We start from the raw sequence: 18,932 nt of genomic DNA on the forward strand, positions 1-18,932 counted from the left end.
CTGCAGAGTAAAAAAATGTATGAAAATTTGCCTTTTTAGGCTTATTTGTGTATATTAAAGCTCTGATTTTGTGTTTTGAAGCCACAACCTAATAAAATGGGTTGAGCTTGTAGATATAATCAGATCTCATTACTGTATCACATTGTGCAAATATACCTGCTTCTTTATCTTATATCTGTCCTTAAAACAATCACCAGTACTTTGAGAGAACAATGGAAAATCAACATTTTATTACCTTATCTCTGCTATATCCCACTGGGAGTGTAATTTCTTCTGCTGGCTGTGTTTACAAAGCTTATCTATAGCTGGTACGCGCGGCCACAAACTTTCAGAATAGGTTGGGATACCACATGCTAAATCAACAATTTCAAATGCCAATATAAGGGTAAAGGAGCTACTTGTAAACAATTTAATACACTCCAGCAGGTAAAGTGGATCATTGGGAACAAATTAAAGGGGAGAAAATGTTTGAGTAAACTGTCCCTTTAACTTTGGTAGATCCAGCATCAGGCAGCGATTTTCCAGAAGTAGCTTCTGATTCAGGGTCAATCTGAGACATCTTGCAATATGTAATAGAAAAAACAACATATAAAGCAAAATTGATCAAATTCCTTAAATGACAGTTTCAGGAATGGGAAAAAATGCCAATGAATAAGCTTCTAGCAACCAGAAGCAAATAAACAATGAGACTTAAATAATGTGGAGACAATAATGACGCTCATATTTTTTAGCTCCAAAAAAGACGCCCACATTATTTGGCGCCTAAATGCTTTTGGCGCCAAAAATGACGCCACATCCGGTGACGCCTAAATTTTTGGCGCAAAAACGTCAAAAAATGACGCAACTTCCGGCGACAAGTATGACGCCGGAAATGACAAAGAATTTTTTTGCGCCAAAAAAGTCCGCGCCAAGACTGTTCCAAAGAAAGTCTTGAATCGTTATGTAACAGTACCAACATTCAAGATGGTGACTATAAGGACTATTCTGCCTTTTGTTCAGCAAGGGCATTATATGTCCACAATAGACTTACAGGATGCATATCTTCATATTCCTATTAATCCAGATCACTATCCGTTCCTGAGATTCTCTTTTCTAGACAAGCATTACCAATTTCTTTCATGTAATTAGCAAGAGTCCATGAGCTAGTGACGTATGGGATATACATTCCTACCAGGAGGGGCAAAGTTTCCCAAACCTCAAAATGCCTATAAATACACCCCTCACCACACCCACAAATCAGTTTTACAAACTTTGCCTCCCGTGGAGGTGGTGAAGTAAGTTTGTGCTAGATTCTTCGTTGATATGCGCTTCGCAGCAGGCTGGAGCCCGGTTTTCCTCTCAGTGTGCAGTGAATGTCAGAGGGATGTGAAGAGAGTATTGCCTATTTGAATTCAATTCATGTATCACACACACAGCCCCTCCCCTGCACCTTATATACAGATATATAATATTATAGCTAGATTCCCTCTGTACTGCACACACAGCCCCCTCTCCAGTGCTTTATATACAGATATATAATATTATAGAGATTCCCTCTGTATCACACACACAGCCCCTCTCCAGTGCTTTATATACAGATATATAATATTATAGATTCCCTCTGTATCACACACACAGCCCCTCTCCAGTGCCTTATATACAGATATATAATATTATAGATTCCCTCTGTATTACACACACAGCCCCTCTCCAGTGCTTTATATACAGATATATAATATTATAGATAGATTCCCTCTGTATCACACACACAGCCCCTCTCCAGTACTTTATATACAGATATATAATATTAAAGAGAGATTCCCTCTGCCTCACATACACAGCCCCCTCCCCTGCACCTTATATACAGATATATAACTTTATGGTAATCTGCCTTTCACATAACATCCTCTGCAGTAGCTTATACAGATATATTTAGTATTAAACAGACTGAGTCTGACTCTCTATAACCACTCCCCATATCCCCCCAGTGCTTTATACACAGACACACTGATTAGTTACTTACATGACCTTATTGAGTTCTGAGTTTTGCAACAGTTTGTACAATAACTACATAACTGCAGCGATCACATGGTACAAATAGAAGATGCACAAAGCCGTCCAGCTACTTCCTGTTATCAGTCCCTTGTGCTCTCAGCAGTCATGTGACTTGTGACATCATAAGTCTTTCTGCTGGAAGGGAACTAGCTGATCAGCATTCACAAAAGTAAACAGCACCTTTGTATAGTGTTAAATTCTGACATATACTGCACCAAAGGAGGTCTGTGTGTGTTTATAAAGCAGCAGGCTATGGGGAGGTGTGACAGACCTGTATATAAGGTACTTAGGAGGGGGCTGTGTATGTTTGAGGCAGAGAAAGCCTCTTTAGTGTTATATATCTGTGTATAAGGTACTGGGTGGAGTCCAGCTATAATCAGACACTTATTGTTTGCACTTTCTTAAGACTATTAAAGGCTGTACCATACATATTTGCTAATAAGAAATGTTTTACTGAATAAGCAAGCATTTTTGTTATAAATGTCACTCAAATTAAAAACTAAATAAATCATTTTCCAGCACTTCTTGTTATGGGTGTTAGTTTAGTTTATATGCAACTCTATGATTTATTTCTATTGCACTTGTTACCTCACCCGGGTTAGCCCCCCATATTCAAAATTTTAACAAACGATCATTCCATTTGTTAGATCTTTGTTAGATCAGGTTAGATCAACTGTTTTTTTCATTAGATCTACTCTAAAATATGAAATATTAACAATCTTTTTCAGGGGGCTAACATGTTACTGATTACAGATATCCCAACCTGCAAAAGCTCATTTCAGGGAGGTGGCTTCACCTACTGCGCCGCCACCCCCCCCCTCCCAGTTATATATTGGACACCTTGAAACCCTAAATAAGATAGAGACTTATTATTAAAGTAGCTTCCCACTAAACTCACATTAAAAAAAGTAGCTTTATTGCACAATCACATACATCAAACCTATTTTCCAGTGATCGTACGCTTGTTGAATGCTTAAATATTTTAGAATGCGAAGTTTAATTACATGCAGTAAATAAGGTAGTATTTGTGTTTTATTTTATTAAAATCAGGGGGGGGGGGTTTGGTTACTGATGAATGCTTTAACCCCTTAACGACCGAGGACGTGCAGGGTACGTCCTCAAAAAAAAGGCAGTTAACGCCTGAGGACGTACCCTGCACGTCCTCGGTGTGGAAAGCAGCTGGAAGCGATCTTGTTTGCTTCCAGCTGCTTTCCGGTTATTGCAGTGATGCCTCGATATGGAGGCATCCTGCAATAACCTTTTGAAGCCATCCGATGCAGAGAGAGCCACTCTGTGGCCCTCTCTGCACCGGAGATCGGTGGCTTCCTTCGTTGGTGGGTGGGAGCAGTACCGGGAGGCGGGTGGCGGCCATCGATGGCCCTGGAGATGTGGAGGGGGGCGGGATCGTGGGCGGGGATGTCCGGGGGGCGCGCACGGACGGGCGGGGGCGGGCGCGTGCACGGGGAGGGAGCGGGTGGGAACCGCTACACTACAGAAAAAAGTGTAAAATAAAGGTTTAAAAGGGCAATCAGTTAAAAAAAAGTTAAAAAAAAAAAACGATCAATGAGGTGGTGGGGGTTTGTGGTGGGTGGGGGGGGGGGGTTGGGGAAGCTACACTACAGAAAAAAAAAAACTAAGAAAAAAAAGCCCTTTTTTGTGCAAGCTGGGTACTGGCAGACAGCTGCCAGTACCCAAGATGGCCCCCAATAAGGCAGATGGGGAAGGTTACAGAGCTGTTTTGGGGGGGATCAGGGAGGTTGGAGGCTAAGGGGGGTCCTACACAGCAGAAGAATTTTTTTTATTTTTTTTTTAAAAACCTAAACCCCCCAAAAAGCTTTTATTTTAGTACTGGCAGACTTTCTGCCAGTACTTAAGATGGCGGGGACAATTGTGGGGTGGGGGAGGGAAGGGAGCTGTTTGGGAGGGATCACGGGGTCTGATGTGTCAGGTGGGAGGCTGATCTCTACACTAAAGCTAAAATTAACCCTTCAAGCTCCCTACAAACTTCCTAATTAACTCCTTCACTGCTAGCCATAATACACGTGTGATGCGCAGCAGCATTTTGCGGCCTTCTAATTACCAGAAAGCAACGCCAAAGTCATATATATCTGCTATTTCTGAACAAAGGGGATCCCAGAGAAGCATTTACAACCATTTGTGCCATAATTGCACAAGCTGTTTGTAAATAATTTCAGTGAGAAACCGAAAGTTTGTGAAAAAATTTGTGAAAAAGTGAACGATTTTTTGTATTTGATCACATTTGGCGGTGAAATGGTGGCATGAAATATACCAAAATGGGCCTAGATCAATACTTTGGGTTGTCTACTACACTACACTAAAGCTAAAATTAACCATACAAGCTCCCTACAAGCTCCCTAATTAACCCCTGCACTAATTAGCGGCCTTCTAATTACCAAAAAGCAATGCCAAAGCCATATATGTCTGCTATTTCTGAACAAAGGGGATCCCAGAGAAGCATTTACAACCATTTGTGCCATAATTGCACAAGCTGTTTGTAAATAATTTCAGTGAGAAACCGAAAGTTTGTGAAAAAATTTGTGAAAAAGTGAACGATTTTTTGTATTTGATCGCATTTGGCGGTGAAATGGTGGCATGAAATATACCAAAATTGGCCTATATCAATACTTTGGGATGTCTTCTAAAAAAAAATATATACAGGTCAATTGATATTCAGGGATTCCTGAAAGATATTAGTGTTCCAATGTAACTAGCGCTAATTTTGAAAAAAAGTAGTTTGGAAATAGCAAAATGCTACTTGTATTTATGGCCCTATAGCTTTCAAAAAAAGCAAAGAACATGTAAATATTAGGTATTTCTAAACTCAGGACAAAATTTAGAAACTATTTAGCATGTTTTTTTTTTGGTGGTTGTAGATGTGTAACAGATTTTGGGGGTCAAATTTAAAAAAAGTGTGTTTTTTTCCATTTTTTCCTCATATTTTATAATTTTTTTTATAGTAAATTATAAGATATGATGAAAATAATGGTATTTTTAGAAAGTTAATTTAATGGCGAGAAAAACGGTATATAATATGTGTGGGTACAGTAAATGAGTAAGAGGGAAATTACAGCTAAACACAAACACCGCAAAAATGTAAAAATAGCCTTGGTCCCAAACGGACAGAAAATGGAAAAGTGCTGTGGTCATTAAGGGGTTAAGGGTTCTATAACATCCCAGCAACTAAAGGCATTCCTTAAAGAAACACTTTTCTGGATTTGGGCCACATTGGATCATGGTACTTGGAATTTCAGGGAGATTGCATTCCATTTGCTGGCATCAGGGAGCCGCAATTACAATCAGGGAGACTCCCTGAACTTCAGGGAGAGTTGGGATGTCTGTGATTATGATAGCTCCACTTTAGATCAGGTTTGATCAGCCAAAAGTTTTGTTGGATCTAGTCTAATTACTGAGATATTACATTTTTAATGAGGGGGGGGGGCTAGCCACCCCTCAACTGAAATCTGGACCAAATTTTATTGATTTTGATAGATATACGTTAGATCAACTGTTTTTTTTGTTAGATCTATCACGCAAGAGGCGGTATTCACAATCCTAGTTTGTGTGCGAGGGAGGGGTGATCACTGGGTTAGCCCCCCCTCAACTGAAAGCTGGACCAAATTTTATTGATTTTGATAGATATACGTTAGATCAGGTTAGATCAACTGTTTTTTTTTATTGTTCATAAAGATAGATAATCCCTTTATTACCCATTAGCCAGTTTTGCATAACTAACAGTTCTATTAATATACTTTTTACCTTGTATCTAAGCCTCTGCAGGCTGCCCCCTTATTTCAGTTCTTTTCTCCAACTTGCATTTTAGCCAATCAGTGCTCACTCTTAGGTAACTTCATGTGCATGAGCACAATGTTATCTATATGACACACAAACTAGTAAAAAAACTGTCAAAATGCATTCAGATAAGAGGTCGCCTTCAAGCATATGAACAAAGTAAATTGGAAAGTTGTTTAAAATTACATGCCCTATCTGAATCATGAACTAATGCTGTATTAAAAAAAAATACCCTTTATTTCACAAGCTCTATATATAAATAAATATATATTTGTTTGGGTCACCACATCGCAACATGCCATACTTTTTTCAAAAATAGATCATTGTATATAGAGTACAGGTAGCCCTCAGTTTACGCCGGGGTTAGGTTCCAGAAGGAATGGTTGTAAATCGAAACCGTTGTAAATTGAAACCCAGTTTATAATGTAAGTCATTGGGAAGTGAGGGGGTTAGGTTCCAGGCCCCTCTCAAAATTGTTGTAAGTAACACCTAATACATTTATTTTAAAAGCTTTGAAATGAAGACGTTAAATGCTAGACAGCATTATAAACTTAATAAAATAATCATACAACACAGAATATATAATTAAACTAAGTTAAATTAACAAAAACATTTGCTAAACAACATTATAAACATAATAAAATAATCACACAACACAGACTTCACTTGCATTTTTCTGCAAACAGTTTTTTCTATGCATTCCAATCTGGACTGAGTTATAGACAGGAAGATCTTGTTCCTGCTTGATAGCTCAGGTCTGGTTAAACTGATTCATTTCAGCTTGCTTGGCTTTTCTGCAACACAAGCGGACAGCTCCACCTACTGGCTATTTTAATAAATGCACTGCTTCTCAATGCTTTTCAATAGCAGTCACATGACTGGAAAAAAAGGTTGTTATTCTGAAACGGTGTAAATTGAACCGTTGTAAAACGAGGGCCACCTGTACTGTATTTCCTTCTCCCATTTAGTTCTAAATTATAAGTGGAGCTAAAATTATCGATTCTGCGAAAGCGATATTTGCGCTCCACATAGTAATACCAGCGCACGCAAATGTGCACTGGTATTACAAGTTAGGTGCAATGCAAATATGACCTCGTGTTCGCATTGCACGGAAGCTTTGCGCTCAAGAGAGCGTGCTTCCATAGGCTCCACTTGTAAGCGCTGGTTATTTATCTCGCTCCTATTAAAAGAGAATTTGCCCGGCTAAAGTGTACTAAATTGTTAACAAATAACTCCTTTATATTTTGTTATTTTAAATAGCTACCTTTCCCTGATCCTTACCCTGATGTATCCCCCCACGTATACTGTTCATTTAAATACATAAGTACTGGTTATAGAAAAGCTATGTATAGAAAAAAGTTTAGAACAACTCATGCTCTCAGTGGGGGTGGGGGAACAGAGACATAATAAAGTGTTAATTTTTTTCCCCGAAAGCTTTTCTCCAGAAAGCTGCTTCAGCCGAAGCAAACACATCAAACTTGTAAAACTTAGTAAAAGTGTGTAAGGAGGACCAGGTAGCCGCCTTACAAATCTGATCTATAGAGGCTTCGTTCTTTAAAGCCTAGGAGGAAGTCACTGCTCTAGTGGAATGAGCCATAATCCTCTCAGGAGGCTGTCGTCCTGCTAAGCGGATGACACTCCTCAACCAGAAAGATAGGTAAGTCGTGGTAGCCTTCTGCCCCTTATGCTTCCCTGTATACAAACAAAGAGGAAGATTGTCTGAATTCCTTAGTAGCCTGAAGATAGAACTTCAAGGCACGAACCACATCTAAATTATGAAGCAAGCGTTTCCTTCGCTGAAGATGGATTAGGACACAAATAAGGAACAACAATTTCTTGATAAATGTTACGATCCGACACTACCTTAGGGAGGAACCCTAATTTAGTATGTAAAACCACCTTATCAGCATGGAAAACAAGATAAGGGGGGTCACATTGCAAAGCAGAAATCTCAGAAACTGTACGCGCAGAGGCAATAGCAAACAAAAAAACATAAATTATGTTTACCTGATAATTTCAGAAGATGATTAAATTTAGGTCCGCCCCACGGAAAAAACATTCATTACTGTTGGGAACATATACCTAAGCTCTAGAGGACACTGAATGAAACCGGGAGGGCAAAAGGCGGACCCTAATCTGAGGGCACCGCAGCCTGCAAAAACTTTCTCCCAAAAACAGCTTCCGCAGAAGCAAAAATGTAAAATTTGTAAAACTTTGTATAAGTGTGTAAGGAGGACCAGGTAGCCGCCCTACAAATTTGCTCCATAGAAGCCTCATTCTTAAAGGCCCAAGACAAAGCCACAGCTCTAGTAGAATGAGCCAAGCGAATCAAACTCCTCAACCAAAAGGACAAAGAAGTAGCAGAGGCCCTTTGCCCCTTGCGCTTCCCAGAATACACCACAAAGAGAGATGTAGACTGTCTGAAATCTCTTGTAGCCTGAAAATAGAACTTCAAGGCACGAACCACATCCAAGTTATGAAGTAACCTCTCCTTAGAAGAAGAAGGGTTAGGACACAAGGAAGGAACAACTTTTTTCTGATTGATGTGACGTTTAGACACCACCTTGGGGAGAAACCCCAACCCAATGCGAAGAACAGCTTTATCCGCATGAAACACCAGATAAGGAGGATCACTTTGCAAGGCAGCTAGCTCAGATAATTTGCGTGCCGATGCAATAGCCATGCATAGGTTCAAACGGAACCCTCTGCAAGACCTTAAGGACTAAGTTTAAGCTCCAAGGTGGAGCCGACTGTCTAAAGACAGGTCTAATTCTAGACAGAGCCTGAACAAAAGATTGGATGTCAGGGAGCTCAGCGAGTCTCCTATGCAACAAAACAGATCATGCTGAAATCTGTCCCTTTAAGGAACTAGTGGCAAGACCCTTCTCTAACCCCTCTTGGAGAAAGTCCAAAATCCTGGATACCTTCACCTTGTGCCAAGGATATTCGAGCTTCTCACACCAGGACAAATAAGTCCTCCACACCTTATGGTAGATGCAACGAGTGACTGGCTTCCTTGCCTGAATTAGGGTATTAATCACACTTTCAGAAAAGCCTCTCTTGGCTAAGATTAGGCGTTCAATCTCCACGCAGTCAGCTTCGGAGAATCTAGATTTCGATATTGAAAGGGGCCCTGTGACAGCATATCCCTGCGACAGGGTAACCTCCATGGCGGAGAGGATGACATCCCCACCAGATCCGCAAACCACGTCCTCCACGGCCACGAAGGAGCAATCAGAATGGCCGAGGCCTGCTCCTGTTTGATGCATGCCACTACACAAGGTAGAAGTGGTAGCGGTGGAAAAATGTAAGCTAGGCTGAAACCCCAAGGAACCACTAAGGCATCTGTCAGCTCTGCCTGAGGATCCCTGGACCTCGACCCGTATCGAGGCAGCTTGCAATTGAGTATGGATGCCATAAGATCTATCTCCGGCGTTCCCCATCTGACACAAATTTCCGCAAACACCTCGGGGTGAAGAGACCTTTCCCCCGTATGGAAGAATTGTCTGCTGAGAAAAAATCGATGAGAGCGAGCAGCCGTGGGACTCCGCCCACTCCAGAATCTGAGACACCTCCCTCATTGCGAGGAAGCTCCTCGTACCCCCCTGGTGGTTGATGTAAGCCACCGAGGTAATGTTGTTGGTCTGGAATCTGATGAAACTGACCGACTCCAGAGAAGGACATGCCTTCAGAGCATTGTAAATTGCTCACAGTTCTAGGATGTTGATCGGAAGGAGAGACTCCTCCCTGGACCACCTTCCTCATGCCATTCTGGCACCCCAAACAGCTCCCCATCCTGTCAGACGGGCGTCCGTGGTCACAATCTCCCAGGACGGTCTCAAGAAGGATGTCCCCATGGACAGTTGCTCCGGACGGGTCCACCAAGAGAGGGAGTTCCGAGTCTGAACATCCATGGATATCAGATGTGATAGATATGAATTATCGCCGTTCCACTGTCTCAACATGCACAATTGAAGAGGTCTTAGATGGAACCTGGCAAATGGGATGACATCTATGCTCGACACCATGAGATATGCTCGACACCATGAGACCTATCACCTCCATACACTGAGCCACCGACGGGCTTGAGGTGGACTGAAGGGCACGAAAGGTGGACGCAAGCTTCCTGCACCACCGATCTGTGAGAAATATCTTCATGGACATAGAGTCTTTTATCGTACCCAGGAACTCTACCCTGTTGCTGGGAACCAGGGAACTCTTTCCTGAGTTGATCTTCCAACCGTGAGATTGGAGCAGAAAAAGAAGAGCCCTCGAATGATCCTCTGCGAGGCTGAACGACGGCACCTGAACTAGGATGTCGTTCCAGGTAAGGTGCCACCGCAATGCCCCTGGATCTGGCCACTGCCAGCAGCGCCTCCAGAACCTTTGTGAAGACTCTCTGGGCCGTCGCCAGACCAAAAGGAAGGGCCATAAGATTTATCTCTGGCGTTCCCCATCTGACACAAATCTCCGCAAACACCTCGGGGTGAAGAAACCATTCCCTCGTATGGAAGGATTGTCTGCTGAGAAAATCTGCTTCCCAGTTATCCACACCTGGAATGTGAATCGCTGAGAGCGAGCAGCCATGGGACTCCGCCCACTCCAGAATCCGAGACACCTCCCTCCTCACGAGGAAGCTCCTCTTACCCCCCTGGTGGTTCATGTAAGCCACCGAGGTAATGTTGTCGGTCTGGAATCTGATGAAACTGACCGACTCTAGAAAAGGCCATGCCTTCAGAGCATTGTAAATTGCTCGCAGTTCTAGGATGTTGATCGGAAGGAGAGACTCCTCCCTGGACCACCTTCCTTGTACCATTCCAAACAACTCTTTCCTGAGTTGATCTTCCAACCGTGAGATTGGAGCAGAAGAGCCCTTGAATGATCCTCTGCAAAGCTGAACGACGGCACCTGAACTAGGATGTCGTCCAGGTAAGGTGCCACCGCAATGCCCCTGGATCTGGCCACTGCCAGCAGCGCCTCCAGAACCTTTGTGAAGACTCTCAGGGCCGTCGCCAGACCAAAAGGAAGGGCCACAAACTGGAAGTGTTGGTCCAGAAACGCAAATCTTAGGAACCTGAAGTGGTCCCTGTGAATTGGCACATGAAGGTAAGCGTCCTTAAAATCTATAGTTGTCATGAACTGTCCCTCTTGAACTAGGGGCAGAATAGATCTGATCGTTTCCATTTTGAACGATGGAACACTCAGAAACTTGTTCAAACACTTTAGGTCCAGAATCGGTCAGAACCTTCTTTAGAACCACAAAAGATTGTAATAGTACCTCAGATCCCTCTCTGCTAGGGGTACTGGAACGATGACCCAGAGAGAGGCGAGATCTCTCACACACTACAGAAAGGCCTCTCTCTTCTCTGGTCTTGAAGACAGATTTGACAGGAGGAATCTGTCCTCGGGTGGATGGTATCTGAACCCTATCCTGTAACCCTGGGAGACAACTTCTAGAACCCAAGGGTCCTCAACATCCTGCAACCAATCGACTGAGAATTGAGATAATCTGCCCCCTGAGACCAGTCGGGGGCCGCCCCTTCATGCTGATTTAGACTCGGCGGACTTCTTCCTCTGCTTAGACTTGTTCCAAGATTGAGCCAGCTTCCAAGATCCCTTGGACTGATCCGCTTTCGCGGCGGGTTGCTGGCGCTGGGCCTTGTCCGCACGAAAGGGACGAAAAGTAGATCCCTTAGGCTTGGCCTTCTTATCCTGTGGAAGGAAAACTCCCTTCCCTCCCGTAATTGTGGATATGATCAAATCCAATCCTGGACCAAACAGGATCTTCCCTGGAAAAGGCAGGGACAACAGCCTCAACTTGGAGGTCATGTATGCAGACCATGCACGATTTTAGCCACAGAGTCCTGCGCGCTAAGACCGAAAAACCTGATACCTTAGCATTCAGGCGAATAATTTGCATATTGGCATCACAGATAAAAGAATTGGCGACCTTCGCGCCTTAATCTTCTCCTGTATCTCATCGATGGATGATTCCCCTTTGACCATGTCACACAGGGATTCATACCAATATGTCGCAGGACCGGCGACCGCCGCCACGGCCGCTACAGTCTGAAAAACAAACCCTGTGTGCTGAAACATCCTTCTTAACATGTTTTCTAGCTTTTTATCCATGTGCTCCTTAAACAACAAACTATCCTCTTCGCGAGCGTAGAGATAGCCCCATCAACCTTGGGAATGGTCCCTCACAACTCAAGCTGAGAATCCGGAACGGGAAATAGTTTCTTAAAAGAAGAAGGGGAAAAGTGACCCTAATCGCTCCCATTCATTCTTAATAATATTTGCCATCTTAACAGGGACCGGTAAAGACTGGGGCGCCACCTACACCTTGTCAAGTTTAGGAATCGCCGGTTCCTCTGGGTTCTTAGGAACCCGGAACCTCCAGAGTAGCAAGTGCCTGTCGCAGCAGAAAACACACATTTTCTATCCTAAACCTATAACCAGGCTCCTCCGCAGCAGGAGGCTTAGATGACACGGACTCCGACCCAGAATGGGCCTCCTCCGAAGAGTCGGAGAGGGCCTCAACCTCTTAAAGAGCCTCTAGATCTGCCATTGGCGAGGACATACCCTGGGTCGAGCCGCCCTGATACACCCTACGCTTGCGCTTAGCAGAACGTGGTAGGGAATGGATCACCTTAGAAACCACTGATTCCAGCTGGTCCGCAAAGTCTGACGGCCAAAGAATCTCTCCTGAAGGAGTAATGGTTGGACCCCGGGGTGCTGCATATGCAATCGGAGATGAATGTAGGGAACGCACCTCCCGGGACGAAGAACCCTCAGAAGTGGACGGCTCAGTAGTACTAGACATCCCTTTACCTTTAGATGTTGTAACTTTATCAAGGCATGTGGAACATAGTTGAGCTGGCTGATCTACCAGAACCTCCTCACAATAAACACAGGAATGAGACTTTATTAAGGAAGGAGAGCCTTCCAACGCGTGGCTTGCGCGCTTGGCTAGACTAACTTTAGTTATTAAAAAGGCACCTATATACCACCAATGGCCACACCCAGTTACATGGAATGCGTGGCAGGCCGCCCCTGCACTAGGGAAAACGTGCCAAAATTGCCTGAAAGTTCTACACATTGCCAGAGCCTCATCTTGCACATAACGCAGCAATGACACAATAAACAATATTATGTATAACCCCCCGTTCAATAATCCCCCTTCCAGGAATATTAACCCTTAATTCTGTAAAGATAAAAAGGCGCCACACTGTGACCCTGTCTTCTATGTTATCATCATTATCATCATCATCAATTTAAAACATGAAACGATCTTACCAGAATCTACACTGTGGAACAGGAACACGGCCTTTCAAGTGTGAGAATAGTAGCATCGCCTCCGCCATGGACTTGAGAGAAGAAAGCAGGCAGCGAAGCGAAGTTCGACAACGCTGATTGCTTGAGGAGCTGTTAATCTGAGTCGGGATGGTTTCTCAGAAAGAAGCTTCCTGCATCTCTGGACTCTAACTTTCACCCAGGCCCTCACTAAGAGACTGACAGGACTACTTAAAACTCCAGTCCCACTGCAAAGAGTACTACCCTCCATAAGAGACTACTCCAAAACTCCGGCACTCCTCTGCCATCCTCCTGTGATGAAAGCAAAGAATGACTGGGGGATGAAGGAAGTGGGGGAAGTATTTAAGCCTTTGGCTGGGGTGTCTTTGCCTCCTCCTGGTGGCCAGGTTCTTAATTCCCAACAGTAATGAAGGAAGCCGTGGACTCTCCTCCCCTTTAAATGGAAAAGAACCTTCCAAAATAACAATTTAATGTCAACAGTATGCATAGGCTCAAACGGAGCCTGCTGCAAAACACAAAGAACAAGATTGAGGCTCCAAGGCTAAGTCCCAGATCTAAACACAGGTCTGATCCTAGTCAGAGCCTTAACAAAGGACTGCACATCTGGAAGCTCAGCCAATCTCTTGTGCAGTAACATCAACAGGGCCGATAACTGTCCCTTCAAGGAACTAGCAGATAGACCCTTCTCCAGTTCATCCTGGAGAAAAGATAAAATTCTGGCATCCTTAACCCTATGCCAGGAAAAGCCATGCTCTTCACACCAGTTAAAGTAAGTCCTCCACACTTTAAGGTAGCTACAATGAGTAACTGGCTTACAAGCTTGAATTAGAGTGTCGATAACACTCTCAGAAAACCATCTCTTGGCTAAGACTAAGCGTTCAATCTCCACACAGTCAGCCTCAGAGAATCTAGATTTTGATGTACGAAGGGACCTTGTATCAGCAGATCTCTGCGACAAGGTAACCTCCACTGAGGAGATGAGGACATCCCCACCAGATCTGCAAATCACGTCCTTCGTGGCCATGATGGAGCAATCAGAATTACTGATGCTCGCTCCTGCTTGATGCGAGCCACCACACGAGGGAGAAGCAGTAATGGATGAAAAAGATATACGAGTCTGAACCTCCATGGTACTGATAGGGCATCTATCAGTTCCGCCTGAGGATCCCTTGACCTCGACCCGTACCTGGGTAGTTTGGTATTGAGGCGGGATGCCATGAGATCTATCTCCGGCGTCCTCCACTCGCTGCATATCTCTGCAAACAGCTCGGGTGGAGAGACCATTCCCCTGGGTGAAAGGATTGCTTGCTGAGGAAGTCCGCTTCCCAGTTGTCCACACCCGGAATGTGGATCGCTGACAGCGTACATCTGTGAGTCTCTGCCCACTCTAGTATCTGAGATACTTCTCTCATCGCCAAAGGACGGGAGCGGGTAGTGTGGAAAGGGTAGTCTCTCGGGACACAGATTCCTGAGAGGTAGACGGCTCAGAGGGGCTAATAGCACTATGAGTATTAGCAGGCTTGTCTCCCTTCTTAGACTTTAGAACAGTGCTTAGGCAAATGAAACAAAATTGAGCAGGCGAGCAAACCACGGCCTCCTCAAAATATAAACAGGAATTATTAATCAGTACAGAAGGAGCGGAACCTTGTAATGTAGTATCAGAGTCCTCCATAGCTAAGATATATCCACAGAAGGACAGAAGAAAAAAAAAAAAACGCTTTTATTCAAAAAACAGCACCTTTATAATCTCAATGGCTGGGGCAACCATCACCTCCTAGACCCAGACAGCTAACAGTGAAAACGCTCTCCTTGCGAACCGGAGAACCGGGAGAACCCCCATTGACTTCAGTGGGCAGGCAAATTTTAAAACCCACAGGGACTCTTTCTGGCCACAATAGTGATGGAAAAGTTGTCTCAAGGGGACTAACACCTGGACTGTGGCATGCCGGAGGGGGATCCATGGCAAAACTCCCATGGAAAATTACATAGTTGATGCAGAGTCTGGTTTTAAGCCATAAAGGGCATAAATCACCTAACATTCCTAAATTGTTTGGAATAACGTGCTTTAAAACATCAGGTGTTGTATCGATCAGGTAGTGTAAGGGTTACGCCCGCTTCACAGTAACAGACCAAACTCCCCGTTTAAAGGGACAGTCTACACCAGAATTTTTATTGTTTTAAAAGATAGATAATCCCTTTATTACCCATTTCCCAGTTTTGCATAACTAACACATTTATAATAATATACTTTTAACCTCTGTGATTATCTTGTATCTAAGCCTCTGCAAACTGCCCCTTTTTTCAGTTCTTTTGACAGACTTGCAGTCTAGCCAATCAGTGCCTGCTCCCAGATAACTTCTCGTGCACGAGCACAGTGTTATCTATATGAAATACGTGAACTAACACCCTCTAGTGGTGAAAAACTGTTAAAATGCAATCTGAAAGAGGTGGGCTTCAAGGTCTAAGAAATTAGCATATGAACCTCCTAGGTTAAGCTTTCAACTAAGAATACCAAGAGAACAAAGCAAAATTGGTGATAAAAGTAAATTGGACAATTGTTTAAAATTACATGCTCTATCTGAATCATGAAAGTTTATTTTGGCCTAGACTGTCCCTTTAACGCTCCGCAAACTACCGCAAACAGTCCATTTGCACAACCGCAAACTCCCCATTTGCCTCTCTCTGCGTTATTATAAGGTGTGTTAAGTAGTACTATTCCTATCAGTTTAATCCCTGTTCCGTCCCCTATCAGGGGACGTGTATATGGCATGGATTTTAGGAACCGGGAGATGGAAAAAGATGCTTGCTCGGTCCTCCTACTTCAAATTTGGGGCACTGCGCGTGCAATCTAATGTGCCACCAGATAGGAGTGGTGTGTTAACTAGTACTATTCCTATCAGTTTAATCCCTGTTATGTGCCTTTTTTATTGGTTTGGTTTTTGAAGCCACAGTGCTGCACCAGAGGCCAGAAAAATTAGGCATGTACACATGCCTGAAAAATTAGGTATTGTTGCAGCCGCCGCTGTAGCAGCAGCCAGAAAAATTGATGTTTGTTTCCCAGGCAGAAAGTGCCCTAAAACATTGTGGCTTGAACCCTATTTGGTGGTGGATAAGTCACCCAAGTCATCCGGCATTCGAAGATAAAATACAGCAGCGTGTGGACCATTTTTAGCCCAAGGCAGCTCATCTCATCAGGCCTTTTTTACTCGAATGTATCGCCCAATGTCAGTCCCTTCGGGATCCATCCCTCATTCATCTTAATAAAGGTGAGGTAATCTATACTTTTTTGACCTAGGCGACTTCTCTTCTCAGTGACAATACCTCCTGCTGCACTGAAGGTCCTTTCTGACAGGACACTTGAAGCGGGGCAGGCCAGAAGTTCTATCGCAAATTGGGATAGCTCAGGCCACAGGTCAAGCCTGCACACCCAGTAGTCAAGGGGTTCATCGCTCCTCTGAGTGTCGAGATCTGCAGTTAAGGCGAGGTAGTCTGCTACCTGTCGGTCGAGTCGTTCTCTGAGGGTGGACCCCGAAGGGCTGTGGCGATGCATAGGAGTTAAATAGCTCCGCATGTCCTCCATCAACAACACGTCTGTAAAGCGTCCTGTCCTTGCCGGCGTGGTCGTGGAAGTCGTAGGATTACTTTCACCTCTTCCCCTGTTAGATTCCTGTTGTGCTGTGACATCACCCTTATACGCTGTGTAAAGCATACTTTTTAATTTATTTTGGAACTGCTGCATCCTTTCCGACTTGCGGTAATTCGGTAAAATTTCAGGCACTTTATGCTTATACCGGGGGTCTAGTAGTGTGGACACCCAGTACAGGTCGTTCTCCTTCAGCTTTTTTATACGAGGGTCACTCAACAGGCACGACAGCATGAAAGACCCCATTTGCACAAAGTTGGATGCCGAGCTACTCATGTCCGTTCCACGTCCTCAGTGATCTCACTGAAGGTATCTTCTTCCCCCCAGCCACGTACAACACCACGGGTACTAGATAGGTGACAACGAGCACCCTGGGATGCCTGTTGTGGTTGGTCTTCCTCCTCCTCCTCAAAGCCACATTCCTCATCTGACTCCTCGTCCTCACAATCCTCTTCCAGCGTTGCCGCTGGTCCAGCAAGCGATGCTGATAAGGCTGTTTCTGGTGGTGATGGTGACCACAACTCTTCCTCTTCACGCACTCTTCGCAGGGCACGCTCCAGGAAGAAAACAAATGGTATGATGTCGCTGATGGTGCCTTCGGTGTGACTGACTAGGTTTGTCACCTCCTCAAAAGGACGCATGAGCCTATAGGCATTGCGCATGTGCGCCCAGTAACGTGGCAAAAAAATCCCAGCTCCGCAGAGGCTGTCCTAGCACCCCAGTCATACAAATACTCGTTAACGGCTTTTTCTTGTTGGAGCAGGCGGTCGAACATTAGGAGTGTTGAATTCCAACGTATCGGGCTGTCGCAAATCAAGCGCCTCACTGGCATGTTGTTTCGCCGCTGGATATCGGAAAAGTGCGCCATGGCCGTGTAGGAACGCCTCAAATTGCCACACACCTTCCTGGCCTGCTTCAGGATGTCCTGTAAGCCTGGGTACTTATGCACAAATCGTTGTACGATCAGATTACATATATGTGCCATGCACGGCACATGTGTCAACTTGCCCAATTTCAATGCCGCCACCAAATTACTTCCATTGTCAGAAACCACTTTGCCGATCTCCAGTTGGTGCGGAGTCAGCCACTGATCCACCTGTGCGTTCAGGGTGGACAGGAGTGCTGGTCCGGTGTGACTCTCTGCTTTCAGGCAAGTCAACCCCAAGACGGCGTGACACTGCCGTATCCAGGATGTGGAATTGTACCTGCGGAGCTGGGGGGGTGCCGTTGATGTGGAGCAAGACGCAGCAGCAGAAGAGGACTCAGCCAAGGAGGTTATGGAAGAGGATGGAGTAGGAGGAGTAGAGGGGGTGGCAGCAGGCCTGCCTGCAAGTCATGGCGGTGTCACCAACTCCTCCTCTGCAGAACCACGCATTCCATGCTTGGCAGCCGTCAGCAGGTTTACCCAATGCGCAGTGTAGGTGATATACCTGCCCTGACCATGCTTTGCAGACCAGCTATCAGTGGTCATATGGACCCTTGCCCCAACACTGTGTGCCAGACATGCCATTACTTCCTTTCGCACAATCGAGTACAGGTTGGGGATTGCCTTTTGTGCAAAGAAATTTCGGCCGGGTACCTTCCACTGCGGTGTCCCAATAGCTACAAATTTTTGGAACGCCTCAGACTCCACCAGCTTGTATGGTAAAAGCTGGCGGGCTAACAGTTCAGACAAGTCAGCTGTCAGACACCCGGCAAGGGGGTGACTTTGTGACATTGGCTTCTTACGCTCAAACATGTCCTTGACAGACACCTGACTGTGGGCAAAAGAGCAGGAACTGCTCCGGAAGAGAGACGGAGTGGCGGATGGTTGAGAGGGGGCAAGGAGGACAGCAGTGGTTGACGTGGCTGAAGATGCTGGACCAGGAGGAGGATGGCGGCTTTGAGTTTGTGTGCTGCTTCTACTCATGTGTTGATCCCATAGGCGTTTGTGATGTGCGATCATGTGCCTTCACAAAGCAGTTGTACCTAGGTGGGTGTTGGACTTCCCGCGACTCAGTTTCTTTTGGCACAGGTTGCAAATGGCATCGCTGTTGTCAGAGGCAGACACACAAAAAAAATGCCACACTGCTGAGCTCTGCGATGACGGCATTCTGGTGGTGGCAACAGCATGCGTTGATTGGCGTAC

At 44.8% G+C, this 18,932-nt stretch overlaps 1 long non-coding RNA gene across 1 annotated transcript in view; it reads left to right on the forward strand.

The window, feature by feature from the left end:
- Positions 1-2,182: 2,182 nt before the first annotated feature.
- Positions 2,183-18,932, forward strand: part of LOC128644272 (uncharacterized) — a 29,491-nt gene continuing 12,741 nt past the window's right edge. The window contains exon 1 of the long non-coding RNA XR_008399971.1: positions 2,183-2,316. This is a non-coding gene — a long non-coding RNA (uncharacterized LOC128644272). The remainder of the gene's footprint in view (positions 2,317-18,932) is intronic.

This window comes from Bombina bombina, unplaced genomic scaffold (genome assembly GCF_027579735.1).
Source record: "Bombina bombina isolate aBomBom1 unplaced genomic scaffold, aBomBom1.pri scaffold_1220, whole genome shotgun sequence".
Classification (NCBI taxonomy): domain Eukaryota; kingdom Metazoa; phylum Chordata; class Amphibia; order Anura; family Bombinatoridae; genus Bombina; species Bombina bombina.